This window comes from Euphorbia lathyris, chromosome 7, assembly GCF_963576675.1.
Source record: "Euphorbia lathyris chromosome 7, ddEupLath1.1, whole genome shotgun sequence".
NCBI classification, from domain to species: domain Eukaryota; kingdom Viridiplantae; phylum Streptophyta; class Magnoliopsida; order Malpighiales; family Euphorbiaceae; genus Euphorbia; species Euphorbia lathyris.
Window position 1 is genome coordinate 18,881,564 of NC_088916.1, and position 19,216 is coordinate 18,900,779.

The 19,216-nt window shown below is 34.4% G+C and overlaps 1 non-coding gene across 1 annotated transcript; it reads right to left on the reverse strand.

Moving 5' to 3' along the window:
- Window positions 1-235: 235 nt before the first annotated feature.
- On the reverse strand, window positions 236-342 carry LOC136201695 (small nucleolar RNA R71). Its single transcript, XR_010674038.1, has one exon. It is a non-coding gene; the product is annotated as a small nucleolar RNA R71 (small nucleolar RNA).
- Between the last annotated feature and the right edge of the window lie 18,874 nt (window positions 343-19,216).

Here is a 19,216-nt window from a genome sequence, read left to right on the forward strand (position 1 = left end):
TTACGGGTTACCTAACGAAAATCCTAATACCCATTTGACAAATTTCTTAGAAATTTGTGACACTTTTAAAATACCAAATGTGACTGCGGAAGCGATCAATCTTCGCCTTTTTCCTTTTACTTTGAAGGATCGAGCCAAAGAATGGTTAACTTCTATGCCAGCCGCATCAATTGAGACTTGGGAGCAATTAGCCCAAGCATTTTTATCAAAAAAATTTCCTTTAGCAAAAACCGCAAGAGTCATTAAAGAGTTAACATCTTTTTCTCAAAGTGATAATGAAACTCTTTATGAGGCTTGGGAACGTTTTAAAGAACTTCAACGTTTATGCCCACACCACCAATTGCCCACTGAACTTTTAATGCAAACATTTTATAATGGACTAAATCCTACAACTAGAGGTTCATTGGATGCTATGTCTGGAGGGTTATTCATGAAGAAAACATCTGCCCAAGCAAGAGAACTTTTGGAGGAAATGGCAATCAACAGCAGTATGTGGCCCGCGGAACGTGGACACATACCAGTAGCGAAACCATCATCCTCAACTACATCATCAGTTAAAGGTATAGTGAATCTTGATCCAGTAGCGATGTTGCAAGCCCAATTTTCTGCCTTGTCGCACAAAATTGATAGGTTTATGGCACCGTGTGATCCTAATGGTCAACCAATCCGAACGGATGTGGATTACGAAGGTATGAGTGAAATTGAACAGGTAAACTTTGTCCAATGGCAAAACCAAACTAATAACCCTTATTCCAATACATATAATCCTGGATGGAGAAATCATCCTAACTTTAACTGGAGAGATAATAACAATGTTAATGCTAATCAAAATCGTACTACTAATTATCAAAATCAATCAAGAGATACGATTAGCACCTTATCTTCTAAAATCGACAAATTCATTGATGCGATGAGTAGAAAAATAAGTAATCACGACGATGGTTTTAAACGGATCGAAAATAAATTCGAGCAGCTTATTAAAAACCAATAATCTAGCATCCATAATTTGGAGATTCAAATTGGACAACTCGCTAAATCAATTCCATCCCGCAAAGAGGGAAGTCTTCCAAGCCATACGGAAGAAAATCCGAAAGAGCATGTTAAGGCTATCACTCTTCGTTCAGGGAAAAACTACTTAGGCCCGGAAATGCCCGGAAATTCGACTTTACCTGGAACTGATTTACCAAAACCCAAAGAAGATACATTAAAACAAAAAGATGCACCAATTGACTCTAGTACAAAAACTTTTGTACCTAGACCACCTTTTCCACACAAAGTCTGCAACAAGGACTATGATAAACAACTTTTAACATTTTAGACAAACTTAAAAAATTGCATATTAATTTGACGTTTATGGATGCAATTACGCAAATTCCCAATTATGGTAAATTCCTCAAAGATTTAATTTCAAAGAAAATCAGTTGGGAAGGAATTTCATCCATTTCACTAACTGAAGATTGCAGTTCGATTGTGTCAAGCAATTTGCCCACAAAACTCAAAGATCTCGGATGTTTTACCATTCCGTGTAAATTGGGAGATATAGAATTCCCAAGTTGTCTTTGTGATTTAGGAGCAAGCATTAACTTGATGCCATTATCTATATTTAATAAGTTAGGTTTAGAAGAAGACATCAAACGTACCAATATGGTTTTACAATTAGCGGATCAAACCACTAAAAGACCATACGGTATAATTGAGGATGTTTTAGTTAAAGTTGACAAATTTATTTTTCCTACCGATTTCGTTATTTTAGATTTTGCTTATGATGTAAATTGTCCGCTAATCTTTGGTAGACCGTTCATGAACACGGGACGTGCTCTAGTTGATGTGTCGGAAGGGAAAGTAGTTTTACGAATAGGAGATGATAAGATTGAGTTTGATATGAATTAAGCGATGAAATATCCTATGGAGGATTTCGCTTGTATGAAACTTGATTTAATTGAAGAATGTGTAAATGACATTGTTCAGAAAGAAGAAATAATAGAACCTATAATGAGTGAGGAACTAGAAGATAAGGACCCAGAACCCTTGATTCGAGAAGATGGACCAGTTCTGCCTTCAATTATAGTTCCACCTAAATTAGAACTTAAGGAATTACCAGGTCATTTGAGGTACGCTTTCTTAGGCGAAGGCGATTCTCTACCTATTATTATCTCTAACAAGTTGACACAAGTTCAAGAAGAAAAATTGAAAGAAGTTGTTAGAAGTAGGATAGGAAGTATGGGTTGGCAAATTTCTGACTTAAAAGGTATTAATCCAAGTATTGTAATGCATAGAATTCACTTAGAAGAAGATAAGCCACCTAAAGCGGATAGGCAAAGACGCCTAAATCCGAATATGAAAGAAGTAGTAAAAAATGAGATTACTAAACTTCTGGACAATGGAATCATCTACCCTATCTCGGATAGTGAATGGGTTAGTCCAATCCATTGTGTACCTAAAAAGGGAGGCATAACAGTAGTAAGGAATGAAGAAGGTGAATTAATACCTACACGAACCACCACTGGTTGGAGGGTTTGTATAGATTATAGAAATTTAAATAAAGCAACTAGGAAAGATCATCTTCCTCTTCCTTTCATTGATCAAATGATCGAAAGGATAGCTGGTCATGCTTTCTACTGTTTTCTTGACGGTTACTCCGGATTCTTTCAAATATACATTTACCCGGATGACCAAGATAAAACAACTTTCACATGTCCTTACGGAACATTTGCATATAGAAGAATGTCATTTGGTCTATGTAACGCACCTGCAACATTTCAACGTTGTATGACTGCGGTTTTTAATGATTTCATTGAAGATATTATGGAAGTTTTTATGGACGATTTTTCAGTTTATGGAGATTCCTTTGATTCGTGCCTAAAGAACTTGGATAAAGTTTTGTCTAGGTGTGAAGAAACAAATTTGGTATTAAACTGGGAAAAATGTCATTTCATGGTTGACGAAGGAATTGTTTTAGGTCACAAAATATCTGAAAAAGGATTAGAAGTAGATAGAGCAAAAACTTCAGTAATAGAGTAATTACCCCCTCCAACTACTGTTAAGGGAGTAAGATCATTCTTAGGACATGCTGCTTTTTACAGAAGATTTATTAAGAATTTTTCTGTAATTTCCAAACCAATTACTAATTTACTCATGAAAGATTCAACCTTTGATTTTAATGAAGAATGCGTTAAAGCTTTCGAAACATTGAAAACTGCTTTAATCAGTGCACCTATTATTGCTAAACCCGATTGGGATTTACCCTTTGAAATTATGTGTGATGCAAGTGACTTAGCTGTCGGATGTGTTTTAGGTCAAAGGAAGGATAAAAAACTTCATGTCATTTATTATGCAAGTCACACACTGTCTGGTGCACAATTAAACTACACAACAACAGAAAAAGAAATGTTAGCCGTAGTTTTTGCATGTGACAAGTTTAGGTCATATTTATTAGGTTCAAAAGTTATTATTTACACTAATCATGCAGCATTAAGATATTTGTTTGCTAAAAAGGATGCAAAACCACGTCTAATTAGATGGGTTTTATTGTTGCAAGAATTTGATATAGAAATTAAAGACAAAAAGGGAGTTGAAAACCTCGTCGCCGATCATCTATCGAGACTTGAAGATGAAAACGGTCCTATAGGTGAAACTATCGGTATACGAGATGATTTCCCTGATGAACATCTCTATCAAATGAAAAGTTTCATATCACCTTGGTATGCAGATATTGCTAATTACCTCGCAGCCAATATTGTTCCGGAAGGATTAAATTCCCACCAAAGGAAGAAATTTTTCTTCGATATTAAACAATACTTTTGGGAAGTTTCTTTTTTGTTCAAAACTTGTGGTGACGGGATAATTAGGAGATGCGTTGGTGAAAATGAATTTGAATCCATAATGTCAGAATGTCATTCTAGCTCTTATGGAGGATATAATGGAGTTAACAAGACAGCAGCTAGAATATTTGAAAGTGGTTTCTTTTGGCCTACGATGTTTAAGGATGTCCGTTCATTTATTACTCGTTGTGATAAGTGCCAAAGAACAGGAAATCTAGGAAGGAAAGATGAGATGCCCCTCACAACCGTATTAGAAGTTCAAGTCTTTGATATGTGGGGGATAGATTTCATGGGACCTTTTCCCCCTTCCAATGGTAAAACTTACATATTAGTTGCTGTTGATTATATTTCAAAGTGGGTTGAAGCAATTGCAACCCCGACGAGTGATTCTAAAGTTGTTGTTAATTTTCTTGACGACATATTCTGTAGATTTGGTTCTCCAAGAGTTATAGTTAGTGATGGTGGTACTCATTTTATAAACAAGAGTTTTGAAACGCTTATGAAAAAATATGGAGTACGCCACCGCGTATCAACGCCGTACCATCCTCAGTCAAATGGTCAGGCGGAGATATCAAATAGAGAACTCAAATGGATTCTCGAGAAAACGGTTTCATCCTCTAGAAAAGATTGGTCTTCTAAACTCAATAATGCGTTATGGGCATACCGTACTGCATTTAAGACACCAATAGGAATGACACCATACTGTTTGGTGTATGGTAAGGCATGTCATTTGCCAGTCGAATTAGAACATGCCTATTGGGCTATTAGAGAACTTAACTTTGACTTACATCAAGCAGGTAAGAAACGTTTGCTCAATTTAAATGAGTTAGATGAGTTACATCATCTATCTTACGAAAAAGCAAAAATTTATAAAGAAAAAGTGAAAAAATGGCATGATGCCAAAATTAAAGTTAAACACTTTAATGTTGGGGATAAAGTGCTGTTATTTAATTCACGACTTCGTTTATTTCCAGGAAAACTTAAGTCCAGATGGTTAGGACCATATTTAGTCGTCAAAACATTCGATTACGGTTCTTTAGAACTGGAAGGTCCTACCGGAGTTCGATTCAAAGTTAATGGTAATCGATGTTAAATCTATTACGAAAATATTTCCCAACTAGGAATTGAGTTCGTAACAAGATTATCTGACGTATGAATTACTCAGTTTATTTTACACAGTTTATTTTGTTTTATTTCTTTTTATATTTTTGTTCATTTTATTTTATTTTATTTTATTTTATTTTATTACATATATCAATTTCTACACAAATACGAACAAATGCAACAAATGATATTTATGCAAATGCAACACATATATATATTGCAAAACATTTTTCACACTAACTTAACATTTTCATATGTTTTTAAAATTAATCATAAGTTAATATGATTATTTGTTTAGGTTATCATTATCGATAGAAATAATATTTCTATACGGGTAAAATATTTTTCAAATTTTTCACAAATCTCCGTTACGATTTTAAATAAAATTGTCTCGAGTGAATGATTTTAAGTAAATAAATTCTTTATTTCAATCTCTATTTTTATATCATGCAATTCATGATACAATAAATCTTATTTTAAGTTTTCAATTAGGTTTATAGGCATTTAATTGAACTAACAATTTTAGCTCGGTTTGATTTCGTCTTACATTAACACTAATTGAAGTTTTTAAGGAAACTTTAGCCATAATACATGTTGAATTTTAAGTCAATATAGGATGAATGTGCTATTTTTCTTTTTCCCAAGTTATAATTTTATAATTCATGTTAATTAATCGATTAGTTGAATTCTTAACTTTTGGCCACGATTGAGACCAACCTTATCACAATCGAGGTATGAAAGGGAAGAAAATTAAGTACCGTTTACTTTTGGCCACGGTTGCGACCACCCTTATCACAATCGAGGTATGGAAGGAACGTTTTAAATAATAAGCGTGTATAAGTTTAAAGTAACGATTGCGTCCACCCATGGCATGGTCGGTACCTCTTAAGCAAACACAAAGCAATAAAAATACGTATAAGATTACGGTTGAAACCACCCTTATTTCGGACGTAACCAAGCAAATAAAATCAAGTACTTATTCATTTTAATATATCTTATATATTAGTTTAGGTTTGGGAAAGAAAATTTTGTGCTTTGAAATGCCTTGAGACGGAAAAACTCAATAACATGCGTGCTTATATCGTCCCGAATGCTTCAATTCAAAATTAAAAATACAGGACGAATGATATATCGTATTTATACTAAGTTAGTTTGATATTTTGCGTATAAATTTGCCATGCGAAGCTAGTCTTTTCGGCTTAACTAATTCAAAAGATAATACAGAGATATATGTTTTATTTTCATAAAGAGATTAGTCAAAGAATAAATTCAGTGAAATTTTGCTCGGGACTAGCAAAAGATTAAGTGTGGAGATTTGTTAAGCCCAAAATATACCTAAAATATCATCAATAATTACATCAATATTGCTATGAATTTATGCTATTTATACCTATTTAGAAAGCTTTTACTTTCGAATATGTTTCTTTCATGCAAGGTACATAAATATTTGGTAAAATCCAAATAAGAGTAAAAAGAGCTCAAAAATAGAAGAAAAGCTCTACAAAAGGAGTCGAAGATGACAAAAATTAATAACGCCAACTCGAGGACACGAACAAAAGCTGAAAAACCGAAAAAGCTCCGTGCCGCGACCGCGGCTTCCCCTATTCACGGTCACGACACGCGTCCTTCAGCCATTTTTCCCTTCCTCCGAAGTACAATTGATGCTCCCCCATTCTCGGTAGTGAATTTGATAATTCTCGGTACGAGCAGGAGATTTAGAAGCCTAGTTACACACTTTCGTTTTCGACGGAACGCGATCGTTCGGGTGGATAAAGACGTTCTTTCGCAGCGGACACGATCCTTCACAACGGACACGACACTTCGATCAAGACTCTTTAACATCTATAAATAAAGAGTTGATGGAGAGTTGAAAGATAATGTGATATGTGTAGAAGAAAGAAATTAGTGTAGAATTTATGCAGAAATTTCGAATCAAGTGATTCAGAAGTTAGATTTAGATTCTGTAAAAAGCAATATGATGTACACACATTGTTTACAAATTAATAACAAATTCAGTAGCGTTTAGACATTGTTCCAGTTTAGTTTTCATTTTGGTAGTAAACCGACCCAGTCTCTATTACGAAGATTTAGCGAGAAGATCGAGTAGAGGATTCGCCCCTGAGCCTGACAAACTCGAACGAAACCCAAGGAAAGGATTGACAACCCGTTCACTTGCAGGCCGTCGAAGAATTCGATGCTCCATGTTCTCTGTAAACTTGTATCAATTTATATTTCATCTAATAAAGTCCGTTCTATTCGATAGATTCTTATGCAACACTTTGGTAAATGAGCCGAAGTGGATTGATGCTGGTGTTTTCATTAAAACGTATTTAATCCAAAATCTTTACAAAGAAACTTTGTTGAACACTTAGGCAAATTATTATCTCGGTAGAGTTTTAATTTGGTTAAGGGCAATTATCCCGGATAAGGGTTTTGTCGCGTTCAAAGCCAATTAATTAGAGGTTCCGTCATTTATTTCATCTTTATAATTCGTACAAAGTTTAAAGTTGTTTCTTTGCTTAATGCAAACAAATATACCTGTTTACTTTTCTAAAGTACTAAAACGTTCCTGTTTTGCAAATTCAATCTTAAATCAGATATTTTCTAACATCTTCATATTCTAATCTAATTCTTATTCTAGCTATTTCAAAACCAAAACCGATTAAACGATTTTTCCATATTATAAACCTTAAAGTAGTTTTAACCGATTGTAAATAAGTTTTGTTAAAAAAGCGTTCCCTGTGGGATCAATATCTTTTATTACTACAAGCGTATACCGTGCACCTACGGAAATCGCTCAACACGCATCATCACCCGCGATAATTATATATTAAAGCCGTATCACTTAATTAATCCGGATAATAAAATATTGAGTCGCTTAAAAGTGATTTCCAGATTCACACATCTTCCTCCCAAGTAGTGCTACAGTGTATGACGTGCCCTAGCAGGTATAATGTAGTAATTAGTGGGTCGTCGAGGGTTAGGATACTTCGGTATGGCTAACATGTGTATGGTGGTTGGACTCAACATGGGTAGCATTAGCTCAGAGCGAGCCCTAAGCATAGATGGGCTAAGTGTCACAAAGCCCATCAAACCAAGAGTCCTTGCGGAGGATTGGATAGTTTATCCTACGAACTCATCAATGGTCGACGGTGGAGCCCTAGCTCGGTCGATTGTTGATGGATTGTGAATCTTGGTCAATATAGCCAAATAAGTATCACCAATAACGAATTAAAATGGATTATTAATTTGATCTTTGGCTTAAGCCCTTTATTCTAACTCTAATGTAATTTTTCCACGTAGATAAAAATCACCAAGTTACATAAAAGAAATAATGACTGCAACAAGCAACAACTCACTCAGACCACTCCTGGAAAAGGAAAAACTTTCAGGGACTGATTTTCTTGACTGTCCTATGAACTCACAAAAGGTTTGTAGATACGAGTGGAAGGAATCTGTACTGACTGCTACCTTACCAGCCAATAAAAGGAACATACCTAAGGGAAAGGCCAAGTCCAAGTCCAAGGAGAACGCCCAAAAGGCCAAGTCAAAGACAAGGAAGGCGGCAGCTCCTAAAGGTAGGTTGGCCTCGGAAGATGATATCTGTCACGAATGTAATGAGAAGGGAAACTGGAAGAACACGTGTCCAAAGCTAAAGGAGAAACAGAAGGCCAAAACTTCTGGTTCTGGCATTTATATTGTTGAGATAAATCTGGCTATTTCTACATCTTGGGTTTTAGACACTAGATGTGGTACTCACATTTGTTCAAATGTGCAGGGATTGGGAAATAGGAGGTTGTTATGATCTGGTGAAGTGGATCTTCAAGTCGACGATGGTGCTCGTGTAGAGGCCTTGGAGATCGGAGATTATACTTTAGAGATGCCTACTGGTTTAGTTTTACAGCTTAGAGATTGTTGTTTGGTACCTGCAATGCGTAGGAATATTATCTCAGTTTCTATGTTGGATATTTCTGGTTTTAATTTTAATATTGGACATGGTATGATTTCTATACATCGTGGCAATATTGTTTATGGAACCGCATACCCTTGATCTAAAACGTAGTGAATCAATCTATAACATAAACGCTAAAAGGATTAAGACTAATGAACTGAATCCTACATATATCTGGCACTATTGTCTTGGCCATATAAATGAGAAACGCATAACTAGGCTTTACTAGTGGAGCGCTAGGGTCATTTGACATGCAGTCTTATGACACGTGTGAATCTTGTTTAAGAGGGAAGATGACAAAGGCGCCTTTCACCAAAACTGGTGTAAGGGCCACGGAGCTATTGGAGCTGATACACTCAGATGTATATAGTCCAATGAGCACCAATGCTAGATCTGTTTTTCTATACTTTGTTACCTTCACAAATGACTATAACCGTTACGGGTATGTGTATCTGATGAAACATAAATCTGAAACTCTTCAGAGATTCAAAGATTTTAAAAATGAGGTAGAAAATCAACTTCGCAAGAAAGTAAAAGCGCTCCGGTCTGATAGAGGGGGCGAATACTTGAGCCAAGGGTTTGTCTCATTCTTGAGAGAGTGTGGGATTGTTTCCCAACTCACTCCTCCTGGTACACCCCAATGGAATGGAGTGTCAAAAAGGAGGAATGGGACCCTGCTCGACATGGTCCGCTCAATGATGAGTCAAGCTTCTCCCCTATCTCCTTTTGGGGATTTGCTTTGGAAACTGCTGCTCATATAATTAACAATACACCGAGCAAGGCAGTTGAAGGAACGCCATATGAATTATGGACGGGCCGAAAGCCCAATGTTTCCTTCATGAAGATTTGGGGTTATGATGCACATGTCAAAAAATTGATAAGTGGCAAACTAGAGTCCAAATCTGTTAAATGCCAGTTTGTGGGTTACCCTAAGGAAACTAAGGGTTATTACTTTTACAACCCAGCCGAGAATAAAACATTTGTGGCTAGGTTTGCAGTCTTTTTGGAAAAGGAATTCCTTTCCAAAGTAGGCAGTGGGAGCAATATTGATCTCGTTGAGATTCAAGACTCACCAACTCCTGCAGCAGATGCTGAGGATGCTCAGGTAACTGATTTAGGTCCTTAAGAAATTGAGGAGGTTGAACCAGTTACACATGAACTTAGAAGGTTTGATAGGACGCATCATCAGCCCGAAAGCTACGGCTTTGTCGTGACTGATGATGCGGATATAATGGTCGATGACCAGGATGATCCCAAGACTTATCAAGAGGCTATTGAAATCCCACAATCAGATCAATAGCGTAAAGCTATGGAGGCTGAAATGCAGTCTATGCGTGATAACCAAGTGTGGAACTTGGTGGATCCACCTCTGGGTGTTAAAACGATTAGCTGCAGGTGGTGTTTCAAATTAAAAGCCGATAACACCTTCAAGGGGCGACTGGTGGCAAAAGGTTATAGACAAATCCAAGGAATTGACTATGATGAAACCTTTTCACCAGTTGCTATGTTCAAATCCATTAGGATAGTACTGGCCATAGTTGCATGGTATAACTATGAGATATGGCAGATGGATGTTAAAACCACTTTCCTGAATGGAAGTTACTCGAAGATGTCTACATGACACAACCAGGGGGTTTTATCGATCCGAAGTATCCTAACCGAGTATGTAAGCTTCAAAGATCCATTTATGGATTGAAGCAAGCATCTAGGTCTTGGAATCAGAGATTCAATTAAGCCATAATTGAATATGGTTTCGTGCAGAATCTTGATGAACCTTATGTGTATATGAAATTCAGTGGGAGTATATCCACTTTCCTGATATTGTATGTCGATGACATACTGCTCATTGGAGGCGATATACCAACACTGCAAGGCGTGAAGCAGTGGTTGAGTAAATGTTTCGCAATGAAAGACTTAGAGAAGCTGAAACGATCTTAGGGATCAGTATCTACAGAGATAGATCCAACCGACTTCTAGGCTTGAGTCAGGCAACGTACATAGACAAAGTTCTTAGAAGATTCAGCATGGACCAGGCTAAGAAAGGTTTCATGCTTATGCGCCATGGGTTGAAACTTGGTAAGAAAGGTTGTCCTCAGAAAAATTAGGACAAAGAGAACATGGAAAAGGTCCCATATGCGTCAGCTATAGGATCCATCATGTACTCTATGTTATGTACAAGACCAGATGTTGCATTTGTACTTAGCATGACTAGTCGGTACTAGTCAGATCCTGGCGAGGAGCACTGGAAGGCAGTTAAGGCTATCCTAAAGTACCTTAAACGTACCAAGGATCTTTTTTTAGTTTTTAGTGGGCAAGAGGAGCTGGCAGTATCAGGTTACACTGACGCGATTTTCGAGACTGATGAGGACCAGAAACAATCACAATCTGGTTATGTTTTTCTCCTGAATGGCGGTGCCATTAGTTGGAGATCCTCGAAGCAGCCTACCATTGCTGATTCTACAACGGAAGCTGAGTACATATCTGCATGCGACGTTGTAAAGGAAGCAGTTTGGATCAAGAAGTTCATAACTGACTTAGGTGTAGTTCCCACTATCCTAGGTGCAGTTGATGTTTTCTATGATAACAACGGTGCCATAGCACAAGCACTAGAGCCTCGATCACACAAGAGATCCAAATGTGTACTTAGAAAGTTTCACCTGATCCGGGAGATCCAGGTGAGAGGTAGCACGAACAGCAGCACGAACATCTGCCTCTTCACCATCTTCAGGAACAATTGGTATTTCCGAAGTCAGAACAGAAGCTACCTTCTTTGTTGTGAGGTAGAACAACATCTTCTGTCTCCATCTTCGGAAATGAACTCCTTCAAACCGGAATGGTTTGTTAATCTCATCAATCCCATTTGATTGTTCGGTAGCCATCAGCAGTAATTGAAACGTCTTAAAATTGTTGTTGCTCGAACTCAGAAAATAGGAACAGACCGAACAAAATTAAATGGGCAGAGTCGTGGACAATGTCGCTTTCTTTAAGACGTTCGCGGAACTGCCGGAATTTAGCAAACAGTATGAACTCCGGTCGCCTCCAGGATAAAACAACCCTCTTAAATACGATTTTCGTATTGCACCGTACAAAAATCGTTCTGTATACACTCTCTGTTTACTTGCTCAGTTTCGAAAAAAATACAGAATGAATGAAAGTAAATTGTATTTGAAGGCAGTCTCTCATCACCTATATTTATACAAGAAAAAAGAGCTGTTTGAGCTCTGATTTCACGGAGAAAGAGGAGGAAAATCAGGAAGACTGGGTTGGTGAAGACACGTTCAGTGCAAGGTAGACGTTGTGAATAACGTTCACAAAGACTGAATCAAAATGTAAATAATTAAATAAAAAATTATTTTCGAAATTAAAAATAATAATAAATAATAATTTTTTAAATAAAAAATTAATCATTTTACACCAACCCGACCCGGTTCGGTCGGATGGCGCGCGCGTGTGTGGTGGTCAACCAAAGAGATACGTCCTCACCCTTTCACAAAAGTGGGTACCCCTTGGGGCACACCCCAAGCATGTGAGGACCTTCTTTATAAACATCTCCACTTAGTACTTTGAAAGCAATGTGGGATGTTTTTCACTTGAAAAAACATAAAGACACTTGAAAAGTGCTTTATTTCATAAATTTTATTTGGGCTAAGCCCAACACCGACACACCACATCACGTCTTGCAGAATAGGCAGTACTGTCAGTAGCTCTGCAAGCTTTCATGTCTTGTACTTGGCTAAAAAGGCTTAAATTCGAGTAGAAATGGGACGATTCTACTGCATTAAGGATGCGTTTGGTAAGCTGTAAATGAAAGGTAGTACTGATTACATTACCTTGTTAGGTTAGAAAAATTAAACAAATTGATGAAATGTAATCACTGTTTTATATTACTACATTTGAGGCATGCAATGTGAAATATTATTTGTGTGATGAATAATTTATAATATAAATTAAAAGATTTAGAATTAATAATTTTATTTTCATAATTTACTCTTGCAACCTAAACCAATTGTGTAATCTGGAATCTTGTAAATTGTGTATTATGAGTGGAAAGAAGAATGATGAGATTAAAAAGAAAAGATAGATATTAGGATTTGGGAGAATGGAGATTAGTTTGAATTGTTTTCATGAATTTATGGTTGTGATGAAAACTCAATGATCACATGTGTATCTTATAGATTCTGAGTGTAAAATGTAATTTAGTTTCAATTTTGATGGGAACAAGCACAAACCATATTAAAAAGATAAGACATTGGAATATATGCTTCATTATTGGTTCTTTCTGCATCTATTAGGACTTTTTTAATCTCACATAAAATAATATGTGAGAAAACATTTTTCTAAATTTTCAGCATTTGTATGGTTAAGAAAATTAGTCGTGGAAAATTCTATGCTGATGAATAGAAAAGAAGATATAGAGAATTGAGAAAAAAAAAATTCCTTTTAAAAAGAGAAATATTTTCCTAACTATTTTTGAAAAAGAAAAAAGAAAAGGAATAAACCATCTTCCACATTTAAGCCTTTCTCATTTCTTCACGTTGAAAAAGAAATAAGTGAAAGAGACAAATGTCAAAAGTTTAAGGACTTAGTTGATAATTAGCCAATTCAGTATTTCTATTATTGTTCAAGATTACTGATATGTTTACTATTTTGGCTGTTAATTAGTAGAAGGGCCATATGTGTTTGTCTTTGCCGGCTATAATTCTATATGCTATACTAACTCTATATGAAGGTCATGCTTTGTAGCTAGGAATCTATCAACGAAAAATCAACAACTATTTCCTTCTCTAATTCTTCTCTCTCTCTTCTCACTCCCTCTAATTGAATCTTCTTCTTCCTTCTTAAAGTCTCTTACTGTCAGACTCGCTACCTGACATTGGTATCAGAGATTTGATTCTCCGGCCATTTTGGTGAATGGTAAACGATTCGTTTGTTAAAACCAGAGCAGCTCAACAGAGAAACAAAGAGATCATGGAAGCTTTAGAACAACGACTCGAGGAGCTGACAAGAAGGTGGAGCTGGCTGGCTTATTCTTAAATGGATGAGCAGAAAATTGATTTAAAAACTGGATTCCCTCTCATCCTAACCTGAAATGGGATGAATTTATTATCGAGATTGGAAAGAGATTCCAGGATACCGAAGTAGCAGATGTGGTGGATCAGTTAACTCAGTTGAGACGACCACTGCCGGTGTTTACCAAAATCTTTTTGAAGAATTGAAGCTCAGGTTGGAGAAGGAACATCCAAGAGTTTTGTGGCAGGACTCAAACCGGAACTCAGATCGGCGGTGAGATCTCATGAACCACAAGAGGTATAATATGTTATTAAACATGAAAAATACCAGGAAACTAATCTCAAGGATATCCTGGAAGCTGTCAAATCCAAACCAACGTATAGATCTCCCTTTACCTCTAAACCTTGGAATTCCACTCTTAACACAACCAAAATCAATAGTTATCAGCCTCAAACTCAACTTAAAGCCATTGATCCAAAACTCAATAACCCTAACCAAACGACTCCTTGGAGTTTGTTGGAGATGTGGAGATAAATATGTGCCTGGCCACCAGTGTGCTACTAAGAAGCTGTTAGCAATAACTGCAGAGATGAAATTGAAGAGTCTAAGATGACCACTGAGAATACAAGAGATGAAGTAGAAAGGGAGGATGACCAACCAGAGTAGGAACAAATCCTAATTTCTATCAATGCCTTAGATGGAGGGCTAACAGACAATACCATGAAGCTCAAAGGTATCCTTAATTGTAAGCCTATTATGATATTGATGGGTAAATTACATCAAAGGTACCTGAATTATACCTCAATTCACATTTTGGTACCTAGATTACATTTTAGCGAGTCAATTCGAATTTCAACATTTGACTATTTTTAAAAGTTTAACTATTTAGTTGACCATTTTAATTAAAATTTGAGAAACCCACTGTCTCTCCTTTGAATCTTTATCTCTTTTGCTGTCTCTCTCATTTTATCTCTCCTCAAGTATGTTTCTCTCTCCTTCTCCTCAAAGCTGGACTGTGTATTCTCAAAAATTCAATTGAAAGATTAAACTTGCTGGCATTGGATAAAATCGTTTGGTAAAATCACAGGATACAAAGAACAAAAACAAAAAAAATAACGCACATGTTGAACTACAATGAGGTGTTAGTTGTTCAAAATGGTTTGGGATTCTCATCATGGAAAGAACTTGCTGTAATTGGTAAAATGTTGGGTAAAATTAATAACTTGTTGGGCACTCTCTCTCTCTTCCATTTTTTCTTTCCTTTTCTCTCTCTAAACCATAGCAGGGATCAAAATCAAAATCCATCCATTTTTAGTAAATCAAAATCCATCCATTTTCAGTAAATCCAAATTCTTCTAGGACTTCTCGATCGCCCCAGTAATCCCTCGATCGGAGCTATTGAACGAAACAATGGCATTTGTAAACACGCTTTAGCTATTTTTATTTTACTCAACTTCTTTCTGCATATTCAGTTCCAGAATCCCAAAACCTTTTCGGGCCGTGTTCTGGAAAGGTCGAATTATTTGAGGTTTTGGAATGGAAGATGAAGTTGTGAAGACGAGTTCTTCTTCTACGGGAATATTGATGCTCATAGTCCAAGGAGCTTCCATTTGGTTACCCATGTTTTTTCCTAGAAGCTTGAAGCTTCACTCTGATGTGATTATGAAGACCTTATATTCCTTAATAAATGGTTATATTGTGCGTTGAAGACCTTCATTAATGGGTTGAAGACCTGTTGAGAGAGAAAGAGAGAAACTAAAACAGAAGAGTGAGAAGAGAGATAGAAAGAGAGAAAAGAAAACTGAAACGGAAGAGAGGACGAGAGAGATTAGAAGAGAGAGAACAAAATATTCATAGAATTGATTTAAGGGTAAGATAGTCTTTTTTAGGTTATTTAGTATATAGTGGGTCCCAATTTTTGTGTGAAAAATGGTCAAACTCGCGTTGACCGGTTAGTGACCTGATAAATGCACTAAATTGTCCAGTCACCGCTATTTGAGGTATATTTTTGTGATAAAATGTAATCTAGGTACCAAAGTGTGAATTGGGATATAATTCAGGTACCTTTAATGTAATTTACTCTGATATTGATCGATAGTGGAAACAGTCATAGTTTTGTGGATGCTAAGTTAGCTAAAGAAGTCAAATTACCCTTAATAAATGTTAAACCCGCTATTGTAATAGTAATAGATAGGAGGAGGTTGACTATAACTTCTAAATGCAATGGTTGTCATTGTTCTATGCAAAATACTAAGTTTAGTTTTTATTTGAGGGTACTAGACTTAGGTGATTATGATATCATATTGGGAGTTGATTGTAAATAATTTTTAGAGCTTTTTACATGAATATTACCACCATTGGTTATAAGATTACAAATAAATAGTATCATCAAAATTACTTTTCAATTGTTATTAATTTTTATATATAAGAAATAAAATATGATGTTGTACTCTAATTTTAAAAATTTAGACCCAATACATAACTTCTAAGTTTTAGTAAATATATCCTAAATTCTTAATTTACAAACCTTAGTCTTTAAAATATATTAAAAATAATGATTTTATTTGTTTGTCATAATTTAAAGTATTATTTGCCATAATTGTAAATAAGTTTTTAAAAGAAAATTTCTGTGTAAATTCTCTAATTTAAATATTTGTATAATTATTTTTAGAAAAAAATTTGATTTCTCCAGCTAAGCTCTCATTGTGAGAGATTCAAACACACAAAGCTTTGAATTAGAATTGTAAGCTTTACTATTAGGATACTTATTGACTTTAATATAAGTTGGTTTTTACTCTTTATATACTTATCCACCTAATAAAAAAATTGGATCCCTTACGGCCCTGGACCTTAGGCCAGGGCACTCCTAGCCTAGACCCAGGTCTGGCCCTGAGTGAATAGGACCAAACTCTTTACCATTAAGGGAAACTCTGTAATGAATATATTATAGACACGCAATGCATGATCCATCTAATCCAGCCAGTTGAAAAGCCATCATGTTAAGAACTTAATAAAGAAACGACCAGTTGAATTATAGACACGCAATGCGTGATCCACCTAATACAATAATTTATTATTTTTATTTAATTAATTGTCTCAAACGATACATGTTCACCGTTAAACGAATATATGTGCTTCACCTATACCTTTAGGTCATGCAATGGTGGGTGATATTTTATTACCAACTAGTTTTTGGCCCGTGCGATGCACGGATTTATCTTTAAATATATAAATCTTAAAATTTTATTTATAATATTAAAATTTAACAAAAATGTTTTCTAAATTAAATATTATAATATATTAAATTAACTTGATTTTAACATCATTAAGATCTTTAACATATTGCTTATATATTACTTTTAATACTATTATCATATTAGTTGCTGTTTAATAAGTAAATTTTAATTTTACTTAGCATGTAAAATAACATATATAAAATAATTTATAATTCATAGGAAAAAAAATTAAGTTCAATTATAAGTAACAATTAAGAAAAATGATAGTGTTAAATATTTTACAAAACGTTAAAAAAAATTATGCAATTGTTTTTAAATTAATTTTTAATAATTTTATTTTATAATATGTTATTTTTAATAATGTTTCTTTTCAAATTTACTATCAAAAAAAATTTCTTTTCAAATTAATTTTTTAAAATCTTTAATTAGTTTAATATAGGGAAAAATATAAAAATAAACATTGTGGTTAAAACTTATATGTTTTAAAGTTTGCAAAATGGTAATAAAGATGATTAATTTATAAAATAAATAAATATAAAGACCAAATTAACTCTTTTCCTTTGACTTTTAAAACCATTAATCAATTTGGTATGTGTTTGCTAACGGAATAAAGTACATGATACCATTTTGCAAACTTTTAAACCACATAGGTGTTGTTCGAAAACAGATGTAACCACAAGGTTTATTTTTATACTTTTCCCTTTAATATATTTAAAAAAACTATAGCTATATAAAAGATTTTAGAACTCGGTCTAATTTTAAGAAAATAAAAAATATAATAAAGTTGAAATTGAACTAATCATTCTTATACATAACTAACTTTAAAAAAAGTAAAAGAATCGAGGGATAGTTTTATGGAAATCTAGCAACAGAAATTTTTAAAATAAATTCAATTTAATATTATTTAAAACTTAATCTAATTTTAACAAAATAAAAAACGGAATAAAATTGAAATACAACTATCTCATTCCTATCCTCATCTAAAAAATAATTCTAGATAACCAACATTAAAAAGTAAAAAAAAAAAATGTATAAAGAAATCTAGCGATTGAAATTTAAAATAAACTCAACTCAATCTAATTTTAACCAAATAAAATACTTAATAAAATTAAAATAAAACAAACGCATTCTTGTTTCAAAAGAAGAAAAAAAACTAACTCATTCTTATTCTGATCTAAAAAATAATAATTATAACCAACATTAAAAAGTAAATAAAAATTTCATCAAAAAAAAAAAGTAAATAAATTATATACTAATGAGTTATTTATGAACTTTGTAACCATCCATATATTGAATTTACTTCATTAAAAATAACCTTATAAACACCCATAATAAGATTAATTATTTTAGTAGAGATTTTCGAGGTGATAACAATATATATATATAATGCTCAAAAGTAGATAAAATAATCATTAATCAAACCCCAAAATATCCAACATCAACCACATATTCAACTTGATTAATCTTCTCCTTCTTAAAACAATAAACAGGAGCCTGCCACTTTTCAACCTCTAACACAGCTCCCACTTCAAAACTCATCACATGAGCAACCATTCCTGCCACACATTATAAAATCACAATTGCTTACTACTTAACTTTTGAATAATTTTAATAATCATAAACATAATATAAAACACCCAAATGAACAGATACCAGATAATAAGAGCATCAATGGATCAGAGCTCATGGATGTCAATGAGAAAATCAAACTAATTAAAACCAAAAAGCTCCCTTATAACTATAAATTTAATTATCAGTAATCATAAATTAAGAAAATGCATAATACCAGGTAATAAAGAAAGCTTGAGAATAGGCTGTGTAAGAAAACAAATTCTTGAAGAGATCTCCACTGATACACCTTGATCTTAAAAAAACAAATAATAGAGAAGAAAACATAAATGGTTGTATAAAAACTAAAATGAAACAATAATGATGGTTAATATTACCATGGTCTGCAGAAGATGAAGTTTCTAAGCATAAAGGCGACCCCTCAACCTATCAAAATTACAGACGAAATTGAATATTCAGTAATTCAGTAATATTTATTTGCCTTTTTCAAATAATCTCACTACAGGAACAACAATTGATCACGG